We start from the raw sequence: 20,000 nt of genomic DNA on the forward strand, positions 1-20,000 counted from the left end.
TCCATCATTTAGTTTTCTTGTGTGCGTTCAGCCGGTTTCGTTATACTCGCTGCTTACATCGCTTATGTCAGGTTTGTATTATGTCACAGTTTGTTATGCTGTTATTTGACATCAGATCTCATGCTGATATGCTTGCGGCTGGTGACAGGTAGCATGCCACAAAAACAAACCCCAAACTACATCATTATCACACCTGTGAGGCACACGGTTCATGAAGAGAGTCCAAACGCGCCCTCTAGTAACAGAGCAAGGTAACTGCCGGCCAGGTCAAGAAGGGTGGACGGGGCTGGGTTATGCAGATGAACTCCCAGAAGTTCCCAGACTGAACCCAAGAGGATTCCATCCTCCAGAACGCTTTATCCAGCCCATTAAAGCATCCAGCGGGCCACAGGAACATCCAGGAAGGCCAATCCAGGCTTTGCTCCTGAAGGAACTGTAGTTCAAAACCCACCCTCATTTAAAAGTGGCCAGGGTTCCTCCTAGCTTTTTGGTCTATAGAACCTGGCCGTTCGTGGCCGTTCGTGGCCAGTGAGGGAAAGTTGAAAGCTGCATTCCCTGCTGTGTGATTTAAACACAGCCAGGCTCACAAGGGCACTTTTATTATGCCGAAGGAGGGCCTTGCAGACTGTCCATGCCTGAGCCGCAACTGTGCCTGCGTTCCCCAGAGCCTTTCGTGGGCACAGGGGCAAGACAATCACCAGAAACAGAAGTGTCGAAATTGGCTGCATCCCCTTGTGCTACCCCTCTTTGCCTCTTTTCGCATTTGCCTTTCATGCAGTCGCCTCACTATTTGGCCGCTAGGCTTGGGTGCCCCACCTGTCTTTTCTAGAGTTTATTTTGTGAGAGACTTTAAACATACTCCAAGGGTCTGCTTGAAGACCTCTCAAGTCCCTCACACAGCCAGAAAATACATTTTGAAATACTTGCTCATTCTCTGAAACTGCCCTCATGTAAACCTGCCCCACTGCATCTAACACCATAAAATGTACCATCCTTATTTCCTGAATCTTTGCTCAAAGACCTACGTTGGCTCTATCAGTATGCGCCCATGCTATCCCAACCAGCAACCTTATCATTTTAAACTGCCCCACCTCTATTCGAAAGAACCTGTTTGTTTGAACTGACCCCTCTTTTCCCCACTGGTTGGCCCCACTTACCTTTTTCTTTCCTTTACAGATTACGGCCTGGGTACCCTGGGCTTATCCGGACCAACTACAGAGCCATAACGCCACTAGGGCGGCGATGGACACTGCACGGAGGCTTATTAATATGAAAAACCATAGCAGGGTTCGTGCGGCATCAACCTTATATGCACAACCATGTTTTGCCATTAGTTCATAGTGCACCTGATGGGCTCTGGAAGGCACAAGGAGAAGGCGTGGGAACACAGGGCCAGAAAGTTTGCACAGGGACTGCTTACATTTGCAAAATACCAAACATTGTACTCATTCTGTCAACGTTTTTGAAAAGTTATTACCTGAAACATAAGAGGCCTGCCTTCTCTGAGGAAAGAACTCAGGACCTTCAAATTATGAGACTGACGCGCTGCCTACTGCACTAAGCAGGTTCGGCTGGAGTATGTTTGGAGAACCTGGTGGAGAAACAGATCCAAGACCACGCTACTCACAAAGTGCAGATAGAAATATTCAAATAAAATGCAGCTAGCCCCATTGGTTCTATGGTATTTTGCGATCATATTTATTTTCTGCGTCAGTAAAGAATCCAATCCTGTGATTCACAAGGACCGCGTTGCGGTCTACTGAACATCATGCTCCTCTTCATGTTTAGAAAGGATATGTCCAATTGAATTTGCTGAAACAAAAAACACTTGTGCCCTCTCTGAGGCTCGAACTCAGGACCTTCAGATTATGAGACTGACGCGCTGCCTACTGCGCTAAGAAGGCTCCGTTGGAGGCTCTTTGGATAACCTGGTGGAGAGCATGATTTGAGACCACGCTACTCACAAAGTCCAGATAGAAATATTCAAATAAAACGCAGCTAGCCCCAATTGGTTCTTTGGTATTTGGCAATCATATTTCTTTTCTGCGTCAGTAAAGAATCCAATCCTGTGATTCACAAGGACCGCGTTGCGGTCTACTGAACATCATGCTCCTCTTCATGTTTAGAAAGGATATGTCCAATTGAATTTGCTGAAACACAAAAAACACTTGTGCCCTCTCTGAGGCTCGAACTCAGGACCTTCAGATTATGAGACTGACGCGCTGCCTACTGCGCTAAGAAGGCTCTGCTGGAGTATTTTTGGAGAACTTGGTGGAGGACCAGATCTGAGACAACGCTACTCACACAGTCCAGATAGAAATATTAAAATAAAATGCAGCTAGCCCCATTGGTTCTATGGTATTTTGCGATCATATTTCTTTTCTGCGTCAGTAAAGAATCCAATCCTGTGATTCACAAGGACCGCGTTGCGGTCTACTGAACATCATGCTCCTCTTCATGTTTAGAAAGGATATGTCCAATTGAATTTGCTGAAACAAAAAACACTTGTGCCCTCTCTGAGGCTCGAACTCAGGACCTTCAGATTATGAGACTGACGCGCTGCCTACTGCGCTAAGAAGGCTCTGCTGGATTATTTTTGGAGAACTTGGTGGAGAACCAGATCTGAGACAACGCTACTCACACAGTCCAGATAGAAATATTAAAATAAAATGCAGCTAGCCCCATTGGTTCTATGGTATTTTGCGATCATATTTCTTTTCTGCGTCAGTAAAGAATCCAATCCTGTGATTCACAAGGACCGCGTTGCGGTCTACTGAACATCATTCTCCTCTTCATGTTTAGAAAGGATATGTCCAATTGAATTTGCTGAAACAAAACACACTTGTGCCCTCTCTGAGGCTCGAACTCAGGACCTTCAGATTATGAGACTGACGCGCTGCCTACTGCGCTAAGAAGGCTCCGTTGGAGGCTCTTTGGATAACCTGGTGGAGAGCATGATTTGAGACCACGCTACTCACAAAGTCCAGATAGAAATATTCAAATAAAACGCAGCTAGCCCCAATTGGTTCTTTGGTATTTGGCAATCATATTTCTTTTCTGCGTCAGTAAAGAATCCAATCCTGTGATTCACAAGGACCGCGTTGCGGTCTACTGAACATCATGCTCCTCTTCATGTTTAGAAAGGATATGTCCAATTGAATTTGCTGAAACACAAAAAACACTTGTGCCCTCTCTGAGGCTCGAACTCAGGACCTTCAGATTATGAGACTGACGCGCTGCCTACTGCGCTAAGAAGGCTCTGCTGGAGTATTTTTGGAGAACTTGGTGGAGGACCAGATCTGAGACAACGCTACTCACACAGTCCAGATAGAAATATTAAAATAAAATGCAGCTAGCCCCATTGGTTCTATGGTATTTTGCGATCATATTTCTTTTCTGCGTCAGTAAAGAATCCAATCCTCTGATTCACAAGGACCGCGTTGCGGTCTACTGAACATCATGCTACTCTTCATGTTTAGAAAGGATATGTCCAATTGAATTTGCTGAAACAAAAAACACTTGTGCCCTCTCTGAGGCTCGAACTCAGGACCTTCAGATTATGAGACTGACGCGCTGCCTACTGCGCTAAGAAGGCTCTGCTGGAGTATTTTTGGAGAACTTGGTGGAGGACCAGATCTGAGACAACGCTACTCACACAGTCCAGATAGAAATATTAAAATAAAATGCAGCTAGCCCCATTGGTTCTATGGTATTTTGCGATCATATTTCTTTTCTGCGTCAGTAAAGAATCCAATCCTCTGATTCACAAGGACCGCGTTGCGGGCTACTGAACATCATTCTCCTCTTCATGTTTAGAAAGGATATGTCCAATTGAATTTGCTGAAACAAAAAACACTTGTGCCCTCTCTGAGGCTCGAACTCAGGACCTTCAGATTATGAGACTGACGCGCTGCCTACTGCGCTAAGAAGGCTCCGTTGGAGGCTCTTTGGATAACCTGGTGGAGAGCATGATTTGAGACCACGCTACTCACAAAGTCCAGATAGAAATATTCAAATAAAACGCAGCTAGCCCCAATTGGTTCTTTGGTATTTGGCAATCATATTTCTTTTCTGCGTCAGTAAAGAATCCAATCCTGTGATTCACAAGGACCGCGTTGCGGTCTACTGAACATCATGCTCCTCTTCATGTTTAGAAAAAATATGTCCAATTGTATTTGTTGAAACAAAAAACACTTGTGCCCTCTCTGAGGCTCGAACTCAGGACCTTCAGATTATGAGACTGACGCGCTGCCTACTGCGCTAAGAAGGCTGCGATTTTATGATTTGTTGATGAAGATTATGTGACACAACTCCACACTCAAAACTCCAGAGAGAATACGATCCATCTGAAAAGCTTCACTTGAATGTATAGTGTTTTGTACTTCAGATGTCTTCCATTCATCAATCAAGAGTCCCATCCTTCGATGCTTGAATTTTGAGCTAGTTATTTTGATATGCTCCAAAACAGGTAAGATGCCACAAACTTCCAACCCCTCCCTCGCTGGATATATACCTAACTCTTTTCAGCCCTTTTTTCTTACCAGTTTTTAATTCTCCTCCCCCAAAGTCCCTTTTGTAAGCAGGTCGCTTTTTTTCCCATTTGCAGAGAGTTTTGCTCCTTTCCTATATATATATGCATGATTAATTATGTGTTTCCACTTCCATCATTTAGTTTTCTTGTGTGCGTTCAGCCGGTTTCGTTATACTCGCTGCTTACATCGCTTATGTCAGGTTTGTATTATGTCACAGTTTGTTATGCTGTTATTTGACATCAGATCTCATGCTGATCTGCTTGCGGCTGGTGACAGGTAGCATGCCACAAAAACAAACCCCAAACTACATCATTATCACACCTGTGAGGCACACGGTTCATGAAGAGAGTCCAAACGCGCCCTCTAGTAACAGAGCAAGGTAACTGCCGGCCAGGTCAAGAAGGGTGGACGGGGCTGGGTTATGCAGATGAACTCCCAGAAGTTCCCAGACTGAACCCAAGAGGATTCCATCCTCCAGAACGCTTTATCCAGCCCATTAAAGCATCCAGCGGGCCACAGGAACATCCAGGAAGGCCAATCCAGGCTTTGCTCCTGAAGGAACTGTAGTTCAAAACCCACCCTCATTTAAAAGTGGCCAGGGTTCCTCCTAGCTTTTTGGTCTATAGAACCTGGCCGTTCGTGGCCGTTCGTGGCCAGTGAGGGAAAGTTGAAAGCTGCATTCCCTGCTGTGTGATTTAAACACAGCCAGGCTCACAAGGGCACTTTTATTATGCCGAAGGAGGGCCTTGCAGACTGTCCATGCCTGAGCCGCAACTGTGCCTGCGTTCCCCAGAGCCTTTCGTGGGCACAGGGGCAAGACAATCACCAGAAACAGAAGTGTCGAAATTGGCTGCATCCCCTTGTGCTACCCCTCTTTGCCTCTTTTCGCATTTGCCTTTCATGCAGTCGCCTCACTATTTGGCCGCTAGGCTTGGGTGCCCCACCTGTCTTTTCTAGAGTTTATTTTGTGAGAGACTTTAAACATACTCCAAGGGTCTGCTTGAAGACCTCTCAAGTCCCTCACACAGCCAGAAAATACATTTTGAAATACTTGCTCATTCTCTGAAACTGCCCTCATGTAAACCTGCCCCACTGCATCTAACACCATAAAATGTACCATCCTTATTTCCTGAATCTTTGCTCAAAGACCTACGTTGGCTCTATCAGTATGCGCCCATGCTATCCCAACCAGCAACCTTATCATTTTAAACTGCCCCACCTCTATTCGAAAGAACCTGTTTGTTTGAACTGACCCCTCTTTTCCCCACTGGTTGGCCCCACTTACCTTTTTCTTTCCTTTACAGATTACGGCCTGGGTACCCTGGGCTTATCCGGACCAACTACAGAGCCATAACGCCACTAGGGCGGCGATGGACACTGCACGGAGGCTTATTAATATGAAAAACCATAGCAGGGTTCGTGCGGCATCAACCTTATATGCACAACCATGTTTTGCCATTAGTTCATAGTGCACCTGATGGGCTCTGGAAGGCACAAGGAGAAGGCGTGGGAACACAGGGCCAGAAAGTTTGCACAGGGACTGCTTACATTTGCAAAATACCAAACATTGTACTCATTCTGTCAACGTTTTTGAAAAGTTATTACCTGAAACATAAGAGGCCTGCCTTCTCTGAGGAAAGAACTCAGGACCTTCAAATTATGAGACTGACGCGCTGCCTACTGCACTAAGCAGGTTCGGCTGGAGTATGTTTGGAGAACCTGGTGGAGAAACAGATCCAAGACCACGCTACTCACAAAGTGCAGATAGAAATATTCAAATAAAATGCAGCTAGCCCCATTGGTTCTATGGTATTTTGCGATCATATTTATTTTCTGCGTCAGTAAAGAATCCAATCCTGTGATTCACAAGGACCGCGTTGCGGTCTACTGAACATCATGCTCCTCTTCATGTTTAGAAAGGATATGTCCAATTGAATTTGCTGAAACAAAAAACACTTGTGCCCTCTCTGAGGCTCGAACTCAGGACCTTCAGATTATGAGACTGACGCGCTGCCTACTGCGCTAAGAAGGCTCCGTTGGAGGCTCTTTGGATAACCTGGTGGAGAGCATGATTTGAGACCACGCTACTCACAAAGTCCAGATAGAAATATTCAAATAAAACGCAGCTAGCCCCAATTGGTTCTTTGGTATTTGGCAATCATATTTCTTTTCTGCGTCAGTAAAGAATCCAATCCTGTGATTCACAAGGACCGCGTTGCGGTCTACTGAACATCATGCTCCTCTTCATGTTTAGAAAGGATATGTCCAATTGAATTTGCTGAAACACAAAAAACACTTGTGCCCTCTCTGAGGCTCGAACTCAGGACCTTCAGATTATGAGACTGACGCGCTGCCTACTGCGCTAAGAAGGCTCTGCTGGAGTATTTTTGGAGAACTTGGTGGAGGACCAGATCTGAGACAACGCTACTCACACAGTCCAGATAGAAATATTAAAATAAAATGCAGCTAGCCCCATTGGTTCTATGGTATTTTGCGATCATATTTCTTTTCTGCGTCAGTAAAGAATCCAATCCTGTGATTCACAAGGACCGCGTTGCGGTCTACTGAACATCATGCTCCTCTTCATGTTTAGAAAGGATATGTCCAATTGAATTTGCTGAAACAAAAAACACTTGTGCCCTCTCTGAGGCTCGAACGCAGGACCTTCAGATTATGAGACTGACGCGCTGCCTACTGCGCTAAGAAGGCTCCGTTGGAGGCTCTTTGGATAACCTGGTGGAGAGCATGATTTGAGACCACGCTACTCACAAAGTCCAGATAGAAATATTCAAATAAAACGCAGCTAGCCCCAATTGGTTCTTTGGTATTTGGCAATCATATTTCTTTTCTGCGTCAGTAAAGAATCCAATCCTGTGATTCACAAGGACCGCGTTGCGGTCTACTGAACATCATGCTCCTCTTCATGTTTAGAAAGGATATGTCCAATTGAATTTGCTGAAACACAAAAAACACTTGTGCCCTCTCTGAGGCTCGAACTCAGGACCTTCAGATTATGAGACTGACGCGCTGCCTACTGCGCTAAGAAGGCTGCGATTTTATGATTTGTTGATGAAGATTATGTGACACAACTCCACACTCAAAACTCCAGAGAGAATACGATCCATCTGAAAAGCTTCACTTGAATGTATAGTGTTTTGTACTTCAGATGTCTTCCATTCATCAATCAAGAGTCCCATCCTTCGATGCTTGAATTTTGAGCTAGTTATTTTGATATGCTCCAAAACAGGTAAGATGCCACAAACTTCCAACCCCTCCCTCGCTGGATATATACCTAACTCTTTTCAGCCCTTTTTTCTTACCAGTTTTTAATTCTCCTCCCCCAAAGTCCCTTTTGTAAGCAGGTCGCTTTTTTTCCCATTTGCAGAGAGTTTTGCTCCTTTCCTATATATATATGCATGATTAATTATGTGTTTCCACTTCCATCATTTAGTTTTCTTGTGTGCGTTCAGCCGGTTTCGTTATACTCGCTGCTTACATCGCTTATGTCAGGTTTGTATTATGTCACAGTTTGTTATGCTGTTATTTGACATCAGATCTCATGCTGATCTGCTTGCGGCTGGTGACAGGTAGCATGCCACAAAAACAAACCCCAAACTACATCATTATCACACCTGTGAGGCACACGGTTCATGAAGAGAGTCCAAACGCGCCCTCTAGTAACAGAGCAAGGTAACTGCCGGCCAGGTCAAGAAGGGTGGACGGGGCTGGGTTATGCAGATGAACTCCCAGAAGTTCCCAGACTGAACCCAAGAGGATTCCATCCTCCAGAACGCTTTATCCAGCCCATTAAAGCATCCAGCGGGCCACAGGAACATCCAGGAAGGCCAATCCAGGCTTTGCTCCTGAAGGAACTGTAGTTCAAAACCCACCCTCATTTAAAAGTGGCCAGGGTTCCTCCTAGCTTTTTGGTCTATAGAACCTGGCTGTTCGTGGCCGTTCGTGGCCAGTGAGGGAAAGTTGAAAGCTGCATTCCCTGCTGTGTGATTTAAACACAGCCAGGCTCACAAGGGCACTTTTATTATGCCGAAGGAGGGCCTTGCAGACTGTCCATGCCTGAGCCGCAACTGTGCCTGCGTTCCCCAGAGCCTTTCGTGGGCACAGGGGCAAGACAATCACCAGAAACAGAAGTGTCGAAATTGGCTGCATCCCCTTGTGCTACCCCTCTTTGCCTCTTTTCGCATTTGCCTTTCATGCAGTCGCCTCACTATTTGGCCGCTAGGCTTGGGTGCCCCACCTGTCTTTTCTAGAGTTTATTTTGTGAGAGACTTTAAACATACTCCAAGGGTCTGCTTGAAGACCTCTCAAGTCCCTCACACAGCCAGAAAATACATTTTGAAATACTTGCTCATTCTCTGAAACTGCCCTCATGTAAACCTGCCCCACTGCATCTAACACCATAAAATGTACCATCCTTATTTCCTGAATCTTTGCTCAAAGACCTACGTTGGCTCTATCAGTATGCGCCCATGCTATCCCAACCAGCAACCTTATCATTTTAAACTGCCCCACCTCTATTCGAAAGAACCTGTTTGTTTGAACTGACCCCTCTTTTCCCCACTGGTTGGCCCCACTTACCTTTTTCTTTCCTTTACAGATTACGGCCTGGGTACCCTGGGCTTATCCGGACCAACTACAGAGCCATAACGCCACTAGGGCGGCGATGGACACTGCACGGAGGCTTATTAATATGAAAAACCATAGCAGGGTTCGTGCGGCATCAACCTTATATGCACAACCATGTTTTGCCATTAGTTCATAGTGCACCTGATGGGCTCTGGAAGGCACAAGGAGAAGGCGTGGGAACACAGGGCCAGAAAGTTTGCACAGGGACTGCTTACATTTGCAAAATACCAAACATTGTACTCATTCTGTCAACGTTTTTGAAAAGTTATTACCTGAAACATAAGAGGCCTGCCTTCTCTGAGGAAAGAACTCAGGACCTTCAAATTATGAGACTGACGCGCTGCCTACTGCACTAAGCAGGTTCGGCTGGAGTATGTTTGGAGAACCTGGTGGAGAAACAGATCCAAGACCACGCTACTCACAAAGTGCAGATAGAAATATTCAAATAAAATGCAGCTAGCCCCATTGGTTCTATGGTATTTTGCGATCATATTTATTTTCTGCGTCAGTAAAGAATCCAATCCTGTGATTCACAAGGACCGCGTTGCGGTCTACTGAACATCATGCTCCTCTTCATGTTTAGAAAGGATATGTCCAATTGAATTTGCTGAAACAAAAAACACTTGTGCCCTCTCTGAGGCTCGAACTCAGGACCTTCAGATTATGAGACTGACGCGCTGCCTACTGCGCTAAGAAGGCTCCGTTGGAGGCTCTTTGGATAACCTGGTGGAGAGCATGATTTGAGACCACGCTACTCACAAAGTCCAGATAGAAATATTCAAATAAAACGCAGCTAGCCCCAATTGGTTCTTTGGTATTTGGCAATCATATTTCTTTTCTGCGTCAGTAAAGAATCCAATCCTGTGATTCACAAGGACCGCGTTGCGGTCTACTGAACATCATGCTCCTCTTCATGTTTAGAAAGGATATGTCCAATTGAATTTGCTGAAACACAAAAAACACTTGTGCCCTCTCTGAGGCTCGAACTCAGGACCTTCAGATTATGAGACTGACGCGCTGCCTACTGCGCTAAGAAGGCTCTGCTGGAGTATTTTTGGAGAACTTGGTGGAGGACCAGATCTGAGACAACGCTACTCACACAGTCCAGATAGAAATATTAAAATAAAATGCAGCTAGCCCCATTGGTTCTATGGTATTTTGCGATCATATTTCTTTTCTGCGTCAGTAAAGAATCCAATCCTGTGATTCACAAGGACCGCGTTGCGGTCTACTGAACATCATGCTCCTCTTCATGTTTAGAAAGGATATGTCCAATTGAATTTGCTGAAACAAAAAACACTTGTGCCCTCTCTGAGGCTCGAACGCAGGACCTTCAGATTATGAGACTGACGCGCTGCCTACTGCGCTAAGAAGGCTCCGTTGGAGGCTCTTTGGATAACCTGGTGGAGAGCATGATTTGAGACCACGCTACTCACAAAGTCCAGATAGAAATATTCAAATAAAACGCAGCTAGCCCCAATTGGTTCTTTGGTATTTGGCAATCATATTTCTTTTCTGCGTCAGTAAAGAATCCAATCCTGTGATTCACAAGGACCGCGTTGCGGTCTACTGAACATCATGCTCCTCTTCATGTTTAGAAAGGATATGTCCAATTGAATTTGCTGAAACACAAAAAACACTTGTGCCCTCTCTGAGGCTCGAACTCAGGACCTTCAGATTATGAGACTGACGCGCTGCCTACTGCGCTAAGAAGGCTGCGATTTTATGATTTGTTGATGAAGATTATGTGACACAACTCCACACTCAAAACTCCAGAGAGAATACGATCCATCTGAAAAGCTTCACTTGAATGTATAGTGTTTTGTACTTCAGATGTCTTCCATTCATCAATCAAGAGTCCCATCCTTCGATGCTTGAATTTTGAGCTAGTTATTTTGATATGCTCCAAAACAGGTAAGATGCCACAAACTTCCAACCCCTCCCTCGCTGGATATATACCTAACTCTTTTCAGCCCTTTTTTCTTACCAGTTTTTAATTCTCCTCCCCCAAAGTCCCTTTTGTAAGCAGGTCGCTTTTTTTCCCATTTGCAGAGAGTTTTGCTCCTTTCCTATATATATATGCATGATTAATTATGTGTTTCCACTTCCATCATTTAGTTTTCTTGTGTGCGTTCAGCCGGTTTCGTTATACTCGCTGCTTACATCGCTTATGTCAGGTTTGTATTATGTCACAGTTTGTTATGCTGTTATTTGACATCAGATCTCATGCTGATCTGCTTGCGGCTGGTGACAGGTAGCATGCCACAAAAACAAACCCCAAACTACATCATTATCACACCTGTGAGGCACACGGTTCATGAAGAGAGTCCAAACGCGCCCTCTAGTAACAGAGCAAGGTAACTGCCGGCCAGGTCAAGAAGGGTGGACGGGGCTGGGTTATGCAGATGAACTCCCAGAAGTTCCCAGACTGAACCCAAGAGGATTCCATCCTCCAGAACGCTTTATCCAGCCCATTAAAGCATCCAGCGGGCCACAGGAACATCCAGGAAGGCCAATCCAGGCTTTGCTCCTGAAGGAACTGTAGTTCAAAACCCACCCTCATTTAAAAGTGGCCAGGGTTCCTCCTAGCTTTTTGGTCTATAGAACCTGGCTGTTCGTGGCCGTTCGTGGCCAGTGAGGGAAAGTTGAAAGCTGCATTCCCTGCTGTGTGATTTAAACACAGCCAGGCTCACAAGGGCACTTTTATTATGCCGAAGGAGGGCCTTGCAGACTGTCCATGCCTGAGCCGCAACTGTGCCTGCGTTCCCCAGAGCCTTTCGTGGGCACAGGGGCAAGACAATCACCAGAAACAGAAGTGTCGAAATTGGCTGCATCCCCTTGTGCTACCCCTCTTTGCCTCTTTTCGCATTTGCCTTTCATGCAGTCGCCTCACTATTTGGCCGCTAGGCTTGGGTGCCCCACCTGTCTTTTCTAGAGTTTATTTTGTGAGAGACTTTAAACATACTCCAAGGGTCTGCTTGAAGACCTCTCAAGTCCCTCACACAGCCAGAAAATACATTTTGAAATACTTGCTCATTCTCTGAAACTGCCCTCATGTAAACCTGCCCCACTGCATCTAACACCATAAAATGTACCATCCTTATTTCCTGAATCTTTGCTCAAAGACCTACGTTGGCTCTATCAGTATGCGCCCATGCTATCCCAACCAGCAACCTTATCATTTTAAACTGCCCCACCTCTATTCGAAAGAACCTGTTTGTTTGAACTGACCCCTCTTTTCCCCACTGGTTGGCCCCACTTACCTTTTTCTTTCCTTTACAGATTACGGCCTGGGTACCCTGGGCTTATCCGGACCAACTACAGAGCCATAACGCCACTAGGGCGGCGATGGACACTGCACGGAGGCTTATTAATATGAAAAACCATAGCAGGGTTCGTGCGGCATCAACCTTATATGCACAACCATGTTTTGCCATTAGTTCATAGTGCACCTGATGGGCTCTGGAAGGCACAAGGAGAAGGCGTGGGAACACAGGGCCAGAAAGTTTGCACAGGGACTGCTTACATTTGCAAAATACCAAACATTGTACTCATTCTGTCAACGTTTTTGAAAAGTTATTACCTGAAACATAAGAGGCCTGCCTTCTCTGAGGAAAGAACTCAGGACCTTCAAATTATGAGACTGACGCGCTGCCTACTGCACTAAGCAGGTTCGGCTGGAGTATGTTTGGAGAACCTGGTGGAGAAACAGATCCAAGACCACGCTACTCACAAAGTGCAGATAGAAATATTCAAATAAAATGCAGCTAGCCCCATTGGTTCTATGGTATTTTGCGATCATATTTATTTTCTGCGTCAGTAAAGAATCCAATCCTGTGATTCACAAGGACCGCGTTGCGGTCTACTGAACATCATGCTCCTCTTCATGTTTAGAAAGGATATGTCCAATTGAATTTGCTGAAACAAAAAACACTTGTGCCCTCTCTGAGGCTCGAACTCAGGACCTTCAGATTATGAGACTGACGCGCTGCCTACTGCGCTAAGAAGGCTCCGTTGGAGGCTCTTTGGATAACCTGGTGGAGAGCATGATTTGAGACCACGCTACTCACAAAGTCCAGATAGAAATATTCAAATAAAACGCAGCTAGCCCCAATTGGTTCTTTGGTATTTGGCAATCATATTTCTTTTCTGCGTCAGTAAAGAATCCAATCCTGTGATTCACAAGGACCGCGTTGCGGTCTACTGAACATCATGCTCCTCTTCATGTTTAGAAAGGATATGTCCAATTGAATTTGCTGAAACACAAAAAACACTTGTGCCCTCTCTGAGGCTCGAACTCAGGACCTTCAGATTATGAGACTGACGCGCTGCCTACTGCGCTAAGAAGGCTCTGCTGGAGTATTTTTGGAGAACTTGGTGGAGGACCAGATCTGAGACAACGCTACTCACACAGTCCAGATAGAAATATTAAAATAAAATGCAGCTAGCCCCATTGGTTCTATGGTATTTTGCGATCATATTTCTTTTCTGCGTCAGTAAAGAATCCAATCCTGTGATTCACAAGGACCGCGTTGCGGTCTACTGAACATCATGCTCCTCTTCATGTTTAGAAAGGATATGTCCAATTGAATTTGCTGAAACAAAAAACACTTGTGCCCTCTCTGAGGCTCGAACGCAGGACCTTCAGATTATGAGACTGACGCGCTGCCTACTGCGCTAAGAAGGCTCCGTTGGAGGCTCTTTGGATAACCTGGTGGAGAGCATGATTTGAGACCACGCTACTCACAAAGTCCAGATAGAAATATTCAAATAAAACGCAGCTAGCCCCAATTGGTTCTTTGGTATTTGGCAATCATATTTCTTTTCTGCGTCAGTAAAGAATCCAATCCTGTGATTCACAAGGACCGCGTTGCGGTCTACTGAACATCATGCTCCTCTTCATGTTTAGAAAGGATATGTCCAATTGAATTTGCTGAAACACAAAAAACACTTGTGCCCTCTCTGAGGCTCGAACTCAGGACCTTCAGATTATGAGACTGACGCGCTGCCTACTGCGCTAAGAAGGCTGCGATTTTATGATTTGTTGATGAAGATTATGTGACACAACTCCACACTCAAAACTCCAGAGAGAATACGATCCATCTGAAAAGCTTCACTTGAATGTATAGTGTTTTGTACTTCAGATGTCTTCCATTCATCAATCAAGAGTCCCATCCTTCGATGCTTGAATTTTGAGCTAGTTATTTTGATATGCTCCAAAACAGGTAAGATGCCACAAACTTCCAACCCCTCCCTCGCTGGATATATACCTAACTCTTTTCAGCCCTTTTTTCTTACCAGTTTTTAATTCTCCTCCCCCAAAGTCCCTTTTGTAAGCAGGTCGCTTTTTTTCCCATTTGCAGAGAGTTTTGCTCCTTTCCTATATATATATGCATGATTAATTATGTGTTTCCACTTCCATCATTTAGTTTTCTTGTGTGCGTTCAGCCGGTTTCGTTATACTCGCTGCTTACATCGCTTATGTCAGGTTTGTATTATGTCACAGTTTGTTATGCTGTTATTTGACATCAGATCTCATGCTGATCTGCTTGCGGCTGGTGACAGGTAGCATGCCACAAAAACAAACCCCAAACTACATCATTATCACACCTGTGAGGCACACGGTTCATGAAGAGAGTCCAAACGCGCCCTCTAGTAACAGAGCAAGGTAACTGCCGGCCAGGTCAAGAAGGGTGGACGGGGCTGGGTTATGCAGATGAACTCCCAGAAGTTCCCAGACTGAACCCAAGAGGATTCCATCCTCCAGAACGCTTTATCCAGCCCATTAAAGCATCCAGCGGGCCACAGGAACATCCAGGAAGGCCAATCCAGGCTTTGCTCCTGAAGGAACTGTAGTTCAAAACCCACCCTCATTTAAAAGTGGCCAGGGTTCCTCCTAGCTTTTTGGTCTATAGAACCTGGCTGTTCGTGGCCGTTCGTGGCCAGTGAGGGAAAGTTGAAAGCTGCATTCCCTGCTGTGTGATTTAAACACAGCCAGGCTCACAAGGGCACTTTTATTATGCCGAAGGAGGGCCTTGCAGACTGTCCATGCCTGAGCCGCAACTGTGCCTGCGTTCCCCAGAGCCTTTCGTGGGCACAGGGGCAAGACAATCACCAGAAACAGAAGTGTCGAAATTGGCTGCATCCCCTTGTGCTACCCCTCTTTGCCTCTTTTCGCATTTGCCTTTCATGCAGTCGCCTCACTATTTGGCCGCTAGGCTTGGGTGCCCCACCTGTCTTTTCTAGAGTTTATTTTGTGAGAGACTTTAAACATACTCCAAGGGTCTGCTTGAAGACCTCTCAAGTCCCTCACACAGCCAGAAAATACATTTTGAAATACTTGCTCATTCTCTGAAACTGCCCTCATGTAAACCTGCCCCACTGCATCTAACACCATAAAATGTACCATCCTTATTTCCTGAATCTTTGCTCAAAGACCTACGTTGGCTCTATCAGTATGCGCCCATGCTATCCCAACCAGCAACCTTATCATTTTAAACTGCCCCACCTCTATTCGAAAGAACCTGTTTGTTTGAACTGACCCCTCTTTTCCCCACTGGTTGGCCCCACTTACCTTTTTCTTTCCTTTACAGATTACGGCCTGGGTACCCTGGGCTTATCCGGACCAACTACAGAGCCATAACGCCACTAGGGCGGCGATGGACACTGCACGGAGGCTTATTAATATGAAAAACCATAGCAGGGTTCGTGCGGCATCAACCTTATATGCACAACCATGTTTTGCCATTAGTTCATAGTGCACCTGATGGGCTCTGGAAGGCACAAGGAGAAGGCGTGGGAACACAGGGCCAGAAAGTTTGCACAGGGACTGCTTACATTTGCAAAATACCAAACATTGTACTCATTCTGTCAACGTTTTTGAAAAGTTATTACCTGAAACATAAGAGGCCTGCCTTCTCTGAGGAAAGAACTCAGGACCTTCAAATTATGAGACTGACGCGCTGCCTACTGCACTAAGCAGGTTCGGCTGGAGTATGTTTGGAGAACCTGGTGGAGAAACAGATCCAAGACCACGCTACTCACAAAGTGCAGATAGAAATATTCAAATAAAATGCAGCTAGCCCCATTGGTTCTATGGTATTTTGCGATCATATTTATTTTCTGCGTCAGTAAAGAATCCAATCCTGTGATTCACAAGGACCGCGTTGCGGTCTACTGAACATCATGCTCCTCTTCATGTTTAGAAAGGATATGTCCAATTGAATTTGCTGAAACAAAAAACACTTGTGCCCTCTCTGAGGCTCGAACTCAGGACCTTCAGATTATGAGACTGACGCGCTGCCTACTGCGCTAAGAAGGCTCCGTTGGAGGCTCTTTGGATAACCTGGTGGAGAGCATGATTTGAGACCACGCTACTCACAAAGTCCAGATAGAAATATTCAAATAAAACGCAGCTAGCCCCAATTGGTTCTTTGGTATTTGGCAATCATATTTCTTTTCTGCGTCAGTAAAGAATCCAATCCTGTGATTCACAAGGACCGCGTTGCGGTCTACTGAACATCATGCTCCTCTTCATGTTTAGAAAGGATATGTCCAATTGAATTTGCTGAAACACAAAAAACACTTGTGCCCTCTCTGAGGCTCGAACTCAGGACCTTCAGATTATGAGACTGACGCGCTGCCTACTGCGCTAAGAAGGCTCTGCTGGAGTATTTTTGGAGAACTTGGTGGAGGACCAGATCTGAGACAACGCTACTCACACAGTCCAGATAGAAATATTAAAATAAAATGCAGCTAGCCCCATTGGTTCTATGGTATTTTGCGATCATATTTCTTTTCTGCGTCAGTAAAGAATCCAATCCTGTGATTCACAAGGACCGCGTTGCGGTCTACTGAACATCATGCTCCTCTTCATGTTTAGAAAGGATATGTCCAATTGAATTTGCTGAAACAAAAAACACTTGTGCCCTCTCTGAGGCTCGAACGCAGGACCTTCAGATTATGAGACTGACGCGCTGCCTACTGCGCTAAGAAGGCTCCGTTGGAGGCTCTTTGGATAACCTGGTGGAGAGCATGATTTGAGACCACGCTACTCACAAAGTCCAGATAGAAATATTCAAATAAAACGCAGCTAGCCCCAATTGGTTCTTTGGTATTTGGCAATCATATTTCTTTTCTGCGTCAGTAAAGAATCCAATCCTGTGATTCACAAGGACCGCGTTGCGGTCTACTGAACATCATGCTCCTCTTCATGTTTAGAAAGGATATGTCCAATTGAATTTGCTGAAACACAAAAAACACTTGTGCCCTCTCTGAGGCTCGAACTCAGGACCTTCAGATTATGAGACTGACGCGCTGCCTACTGCGCTAAGAAGGCTGCGATTTTATGATTTGTTGATGAAGATTATGTGACACAACTCCACACTCAAAACTCCAGAGAGAATACGATCCATCTGAAAAGCTTCACTTGAATGTATAGTGTTTTGTACTTCAGATGTCTTCCATTCATCAATCAAGAGTCCCATCCTTCGATGCTTGAATTTTGAGCTAGTTATTTTGATATGCTCCAAAACAGGTAAGATGCCACAAACTTCCAACCCCTCCCTCGCTGGATATATACCTAACTCTTTTCAGCCCTTTTTTCTTACCAGTTTTTAATTCTCCTCCCCCAAAGTCCCTTTTGTAAGCAGGTCGCTTTTTTTCCCATTTGCAGAGAGTTTTGCTCCTTTCCTATATATATATGCATGATTAATTATGTGTTTCCACTTCCATCATTTAGTTTTCTTGTGTGCGTTCAGCCGGTTTCGTTATACTCGCTGCTTACATCGCTTATGTCAGGTTTGTATTATGTCACAGTTTGTTATGCTGTTATTTGACATCAGATCTCATGCTGATCTGCTTGCGGCTGGTGACAGGTAGCATGCCACAAAAACAAACCCCAAACTACATCATTATCACACCTGTGAGGCACACGGTTCATGAAGAGAGTCCAAACGCGCCCTCTAGTAACAGAGCAAGGTAACTGCCGGCCAGGTCAAGAAGGGTGGACGGGGCTGGGTTATGCAGATGAACTCCCAGAAGTTCCCAGACTGAACCCAAGAGGATTCCATCCTCCAGAACGCTTTATCCAGCCCATTAAAGCATCCAGCGGGCCACAGGAACATCCAGGAAGGCCAATCCAGGCTTTGCTCCTGAAGGAACTGTAGTTCAAAACCCACCCTCATTTAAAAGTGGCCAGGGTTCCTCCTAGCTTTTTGGTCTATAGAACCTGGCTGTTCGTGGCCGTTCGTGGCCAGTGAGGGAAAGTTGAAAGCTGCATTCCCTGCTGTGTGATTTAAACACAGCCAGGCTCACAAGGGCACTTTTATTATGCCGAAGGAGGGCCTTGCAGACTGTCCATGCCTGAGCCGCAACTGTGCCTGCGTTCCCCAGAGCCTTTCGTGGGCACAGGGGCAAGACAATCACCAGAAACAGAAGTGTCGAAATTGGCTGCATCCCCTTGTGCTACCCCTCTTTGCCTCTTTTCGCATTTGCCTTTCATGCAGTCGCCTCACTATTTGGCCGCTAGGCTTGGGTGCCCCACCTGTCTTTTCTAGAGTTTATTTTGTGAGAGACTTTAAACATACTCCAAGGGTCTGCTTGAAGACCTCTCAAGTCCCTCACACAGCCAGAAAATACATTTTGAAATACTTGCTCATTCTCTGAAACTGCCCTCATGTAAACCTGCCCCACTGCATCTAACACCATAAAATGTACCATCCTTATTTCCTGAATCTTTGCTCAAAGACCTACGTTGGCTCTATCAGTATGCGCCCATGCTATCCCAACCAGCAACCTTATCATTTTAAACTGCCCCACCTCTATTCGAAAGAACCTGTTTGTTTGAACTGACCCCTCTTTTCCCCACTGGTTGGCCCCACTTACCTTTTTCTTTCCTTTACAGATTACGGCCTGGGTACCCTGGGCTTATCCGGACCAACTACAGAGCCATAACGCCACTAGGGCGGCGATGGACACTGCACGGAGGCTTATTAATATGAAAAACCATAGCAGGGTTCGTGCGGCATCAACCTTATATGCACAACCATGTTTTGCCATTAGTTCATAGTGCACCTGATGGGCTCTGGAAGGCACAAGGAGAAGGCGTGGGAACACAGGGCCAGAAAGTTTGCACAGGGACTGCTTACATTTGCAAAATACCAAACATTGTACTCATTCTGTCAACGTTTTTGAAAAGTTATTACCTGAAACATAAGAGGCCTGCCTTCTCTGAGGAAAGAACTCAGGACCTTCAAATTATGAGACTGACGCGCTGCCTACTGCACTAAGCAGGTTCGGCTGGAGTATGTTTGGAGAACCTGGTGGAGAAACAGATCCAAGACCACGCTACTCACAAAGTGCAGATAGAAATATTCAAATAAAATGCAGCTAGCCCCATTGGTTCTATGGTATTTTGCGATCATATTTATTTTCTGCGTCAGTAAAGAATCCAATCCTGTGATTCACAAGGACCGCGTTGCGGTCTACTGAACATCATGCTCCTCTTCATGTTTAGAAAGGATATGTCCAATTGAATTTGCTGAAACAAAAAACACTTGTGCCCTCTCTGAGGCTCGAACTCAGGACCTTCAGATTATGAGACTGACGCGCTGCCTACTGCGCTAAGAAGGCTCCGTTGGAGGCTCTTTGGATAACCTGGTGGAGAGCATGATTTGAGACCACGCTACTCACAAAGTCCAGATAGAAATATTCAAATAAAACGCAGCTAGCCCCAATTGGTTCTTTGGTATTTGGCAATCATATTTCTTTTCTGCGTCAGTAAAGAATCCAATCCTGTGATTCACAAGGACCGCGTTGCGGTCT

General features: G+C 45.4%; 25 non-coding genes across 25 annotated transcripts; all 25 read right to left on the bottom strand.

The window, feature by feature from the left end:
- Positions 1-1,831: 1,831 nt before the first annotated feature.
- Positions 1,832-1,904, bottom strand: TRNAM-CAU (transfer RNA methionine (anticodon CAU)). Its single transcript has one exon. It is a non-coding gene; the product is annotated as a tRNA-Met (tRNA).
- Positions 1,905-2,171: 267 nt separating this feature from the next.
- Positions 2,172-2,244, bottom strand: TRNAM-CAU (transfer RNA methionine (anticodon CAU)). Its single transcript has one exon. It is a non-coding gene; the product is annotated as a tRNA-Met (tRNA).
- Positions 2,245-2,508: 264 nt separating this feature from the next.
- Positions 2,509-2,581, bottom strand: TRNAM-CAU (transfer RNA methionine (anticodon CAU)). Its single transcript has one exon. It is a non-coding gene; the product is annotated as a tRNA-Met (tRNA).
- Positions 2,582-2,845: 264 nt separating this feature from the next.
- TRNAM-CAU (transfer RNA methionine (anticodon CAU)) lies at positions 2,846-2,918 on the bottom strand. Its single transcript has one exon. It is a non-coding gene; the product is annotated as a tRNA-Met (tRNA).
- A 267-nt stretch (positions 2,919-3,185) lies between these two features.
- TRNAM-CAU (transfer RNA methionine (anticodon CAU)) lies at positions 3,186-3,258 on the bottom strand. The gene has a single exon. It is a non-coding gene; the product is annotated as a tRNA-Met (tRNA).
- Positions 3,259-3,522: 264 nt separating this feature from the next.
- On the bottom strand, positions 3,523-3,595 carry TRNAM-CAU (transfer RNA methionine (anticodon CAU)). The gene has a single exon. It is a non-coding gene; the product is annotated as a tRNA-Met (tRNA).
- A 264-nt stretch (positions 3,596-3,859) lies between these two features.
- Positions 3,860-3,932, bottom strand: TRNAM-CAU (transfer RNA methionine (anticodon CAU)). The gene has a single exon. It is a non-coding gene; the product is annotated as a tRNA-Met (tRNA).
- A 265-nt stretch (positions 3,933-4,197) lies between these two features.
- TRNAM-CAU (transfer RNA methionine (anticodon CAU)) lies at positions 4,198-4,270 on the bottom strand. The gene has a single exon. It is a non-coding gene; the product is annotated as a tRNA-Met (tRNA).
- A 2,221-nt stretch (positions 4,271-6,491) lies between these two features.
- Positions 6,492-6,564, bottom strand: TRNAM-CAU (transfer RNA methionine (anticodon CAU)). Its single transcript has one exon. It is a non-coding gene; the product is annotated as a tRNA-Met (tRNA).
- A 267-nt stretch (positions 6,565-6,831) lies between these two features.
- TRNAM-CAU (transfer RNA methionine (anticodon CAU)) lies at positions 6,832-6,904 on the bottom strand. The gene has a single exon. It is a non-coding gene; the product is annotated as a tRNA-Met (tRNA).
- Positions 6,905-7,168: 264 nt separating this feature from the next.
- TRNAM-CAU (transfer RNA methionine (anticodon CAU)) lies at positions 7,169-7,241 on the bottom strand. The gene has a single exon. It is a non-coding gene; the product is annotated as a tRNA-Met (tRNA).
- Positions 7,242-7,508: 267 nt separating this feature from the next.
- On the bottom strand, positions 7,509-7,581 carry TRNAM-CAU (transfer RNA methionine (anticodon CAU)). Its single transcript has one exon. It is a non-coding gene; the product is annotated as a tRNA-Met (tRNA).
- Positions 7,582-9,802: 2,221 nt separating this feature from the next.
- Positions 9,803-9,875, bottom strand: TRNAM-CAU (transfer RNA methionine (anticodon CAU)). Its single transcript has one exon. It is a non-coding gene; the product is annotated as a tRNA-Met (tRNA).
- Positions 9,876-10,142: 267 nt separating this feature from the next.
- On the bottom strand, positions 10,143-10,215 carry TRNAM-CAU (transfer RNA methionine (anticodon CAU)). Its single transcript has one exon. It is a non-coding gene; the product is annotated as a tRNA-Met (tRNA).
- A 264-nt stretch (positions 10,216-10,479) lies between these two features.
- On the bottom strand, positions 10,480-10,552 carry TRNAM-CAU (transfer RNA methionine (anticodon CAU)). The gene has a single exon. It is a non-coding gene; the product is annotated as a tRNA-Met (tRNA).
- A 267-nt stretch (positions 10,553-10,819) lies between these two features.
- TRNAM-CAU (transfer RNA methionine (anticodon CAU)) lies at positions 10,820-10,892 on the bottom strand. The gene has a single exon. It is a non-coding gene; the product is annotated as a tRNA-Met (tRNA).
- A 2,221-nt stretch (positions 10,893-13,113) lies between these two features.
- On the bottom strand, positions 13,114-13,186 carry TRNAM-CAU (transfer RNA methionine (anticodon CAU)). Its single transcript has one exon. It is a non-coding gene; the product is annotated as a tRNA-Met (tRNA).
- Positions 13,187-13,453: 267 nt separating this feature from the next.
- TRNAM-CAU (transfer RNA methionine (anticodon CAU)) lies at positions 13,454-13,526 on the bottom strand. The gene has a single exon. It is a non-coding gene; the product is annotated as a tRNA-Met (tRNA).
- Positions 13,527-13,790: 264 nt separating this feature from the next.
- Positions 13,791-13,863, bottom strand: TRNAM-CAU (transfer RNA methionine (anticodon CAU)). Its single transcript has one exon. It is a non-coding gene; the product is annotated as a tRNA-Met (tRNA).
- A 267-nt stretch (positions 13,864-14,130) lies between these two features.
- Positions 14,131-14,203, bottom strand: TRNAM-CAU (transfer RNA methionine (anticodon CAU)). Its single transcript has one exon. It is a non-coding gene; the product is annotated as a tRNA-Met (tRNA).
- Positions 14,204-16,424: 2,221 nt separating this feature from the next.
- On the bottom strand, positions 16,425-16,497 carry TRNAM-CAU (transfer RNA methionine (anticodon CAU)). Its single transcript has one exon. It is a non-coding gene; the product is annotated as a tRNA-Met (tRNA).
- Positions 16,498-16,764: 267 nt separating this feature from the next.
- On the bottom strand, positions 16,765-16,837 carry TRNAM-CAU (transfer RNA methionine (anticodon CAU)). Its single transcript has one exon. It is a non-coding gene; the product is annotated as a tRNA-Met (tRNA).
- Positions 16,838-17,101: 264 nt separating this feature from the next.
- TRNAM-CAU (transfer RNA methionine (anticodon CAU)) lies at positions 17,102-17,174 on the bottom strand. Its single transcript has one exon. It is a non-coding gene; the product is annotated as a tRNA-Met (tRNA).
- Positions 17,175-17,441: 267 nt separating this feature from the next.
- TRNAM-CAU (transfer RNA methionine (anticodon CAU)) lies at positions 17,442-17,514 on the bottom strand. The gene has a single exon. It is a non-coding gene; the product is annotated as a tRNA-Met (tRNA).
- Positions 17,515-19,735: 2,221 nt separating this feature from the next.
- Positions 19,736-19,808, bottom strand: TRNAM-CAU (transfer RNA methionine (anticodon CAU)). Its single transcript has one exon. It is a non-coding gene; the product is annotated as a tRNA-Met (tRNA).
- Between the last annotated feature and the right edge of the window lie 192 nt (positions 19,809-20,000).

This window comes from Ambystoma mexicanum, chromosome 4p, assembly GCF_040938575.1.
Source record: "Ambystoma mexicanum isolate Mex_15411 chromosome 4p, UKY_AmexF1_1, whole genome shotgun sequence".
In the NCBI taxonomy this organism is placed as follows: domain Eukaryota; kingdom Metazoa; phylum Chordata; class Amphibia; order Caudata; family Ambystomatidae; genus Ambystoma; species Ambystoma mexicanum.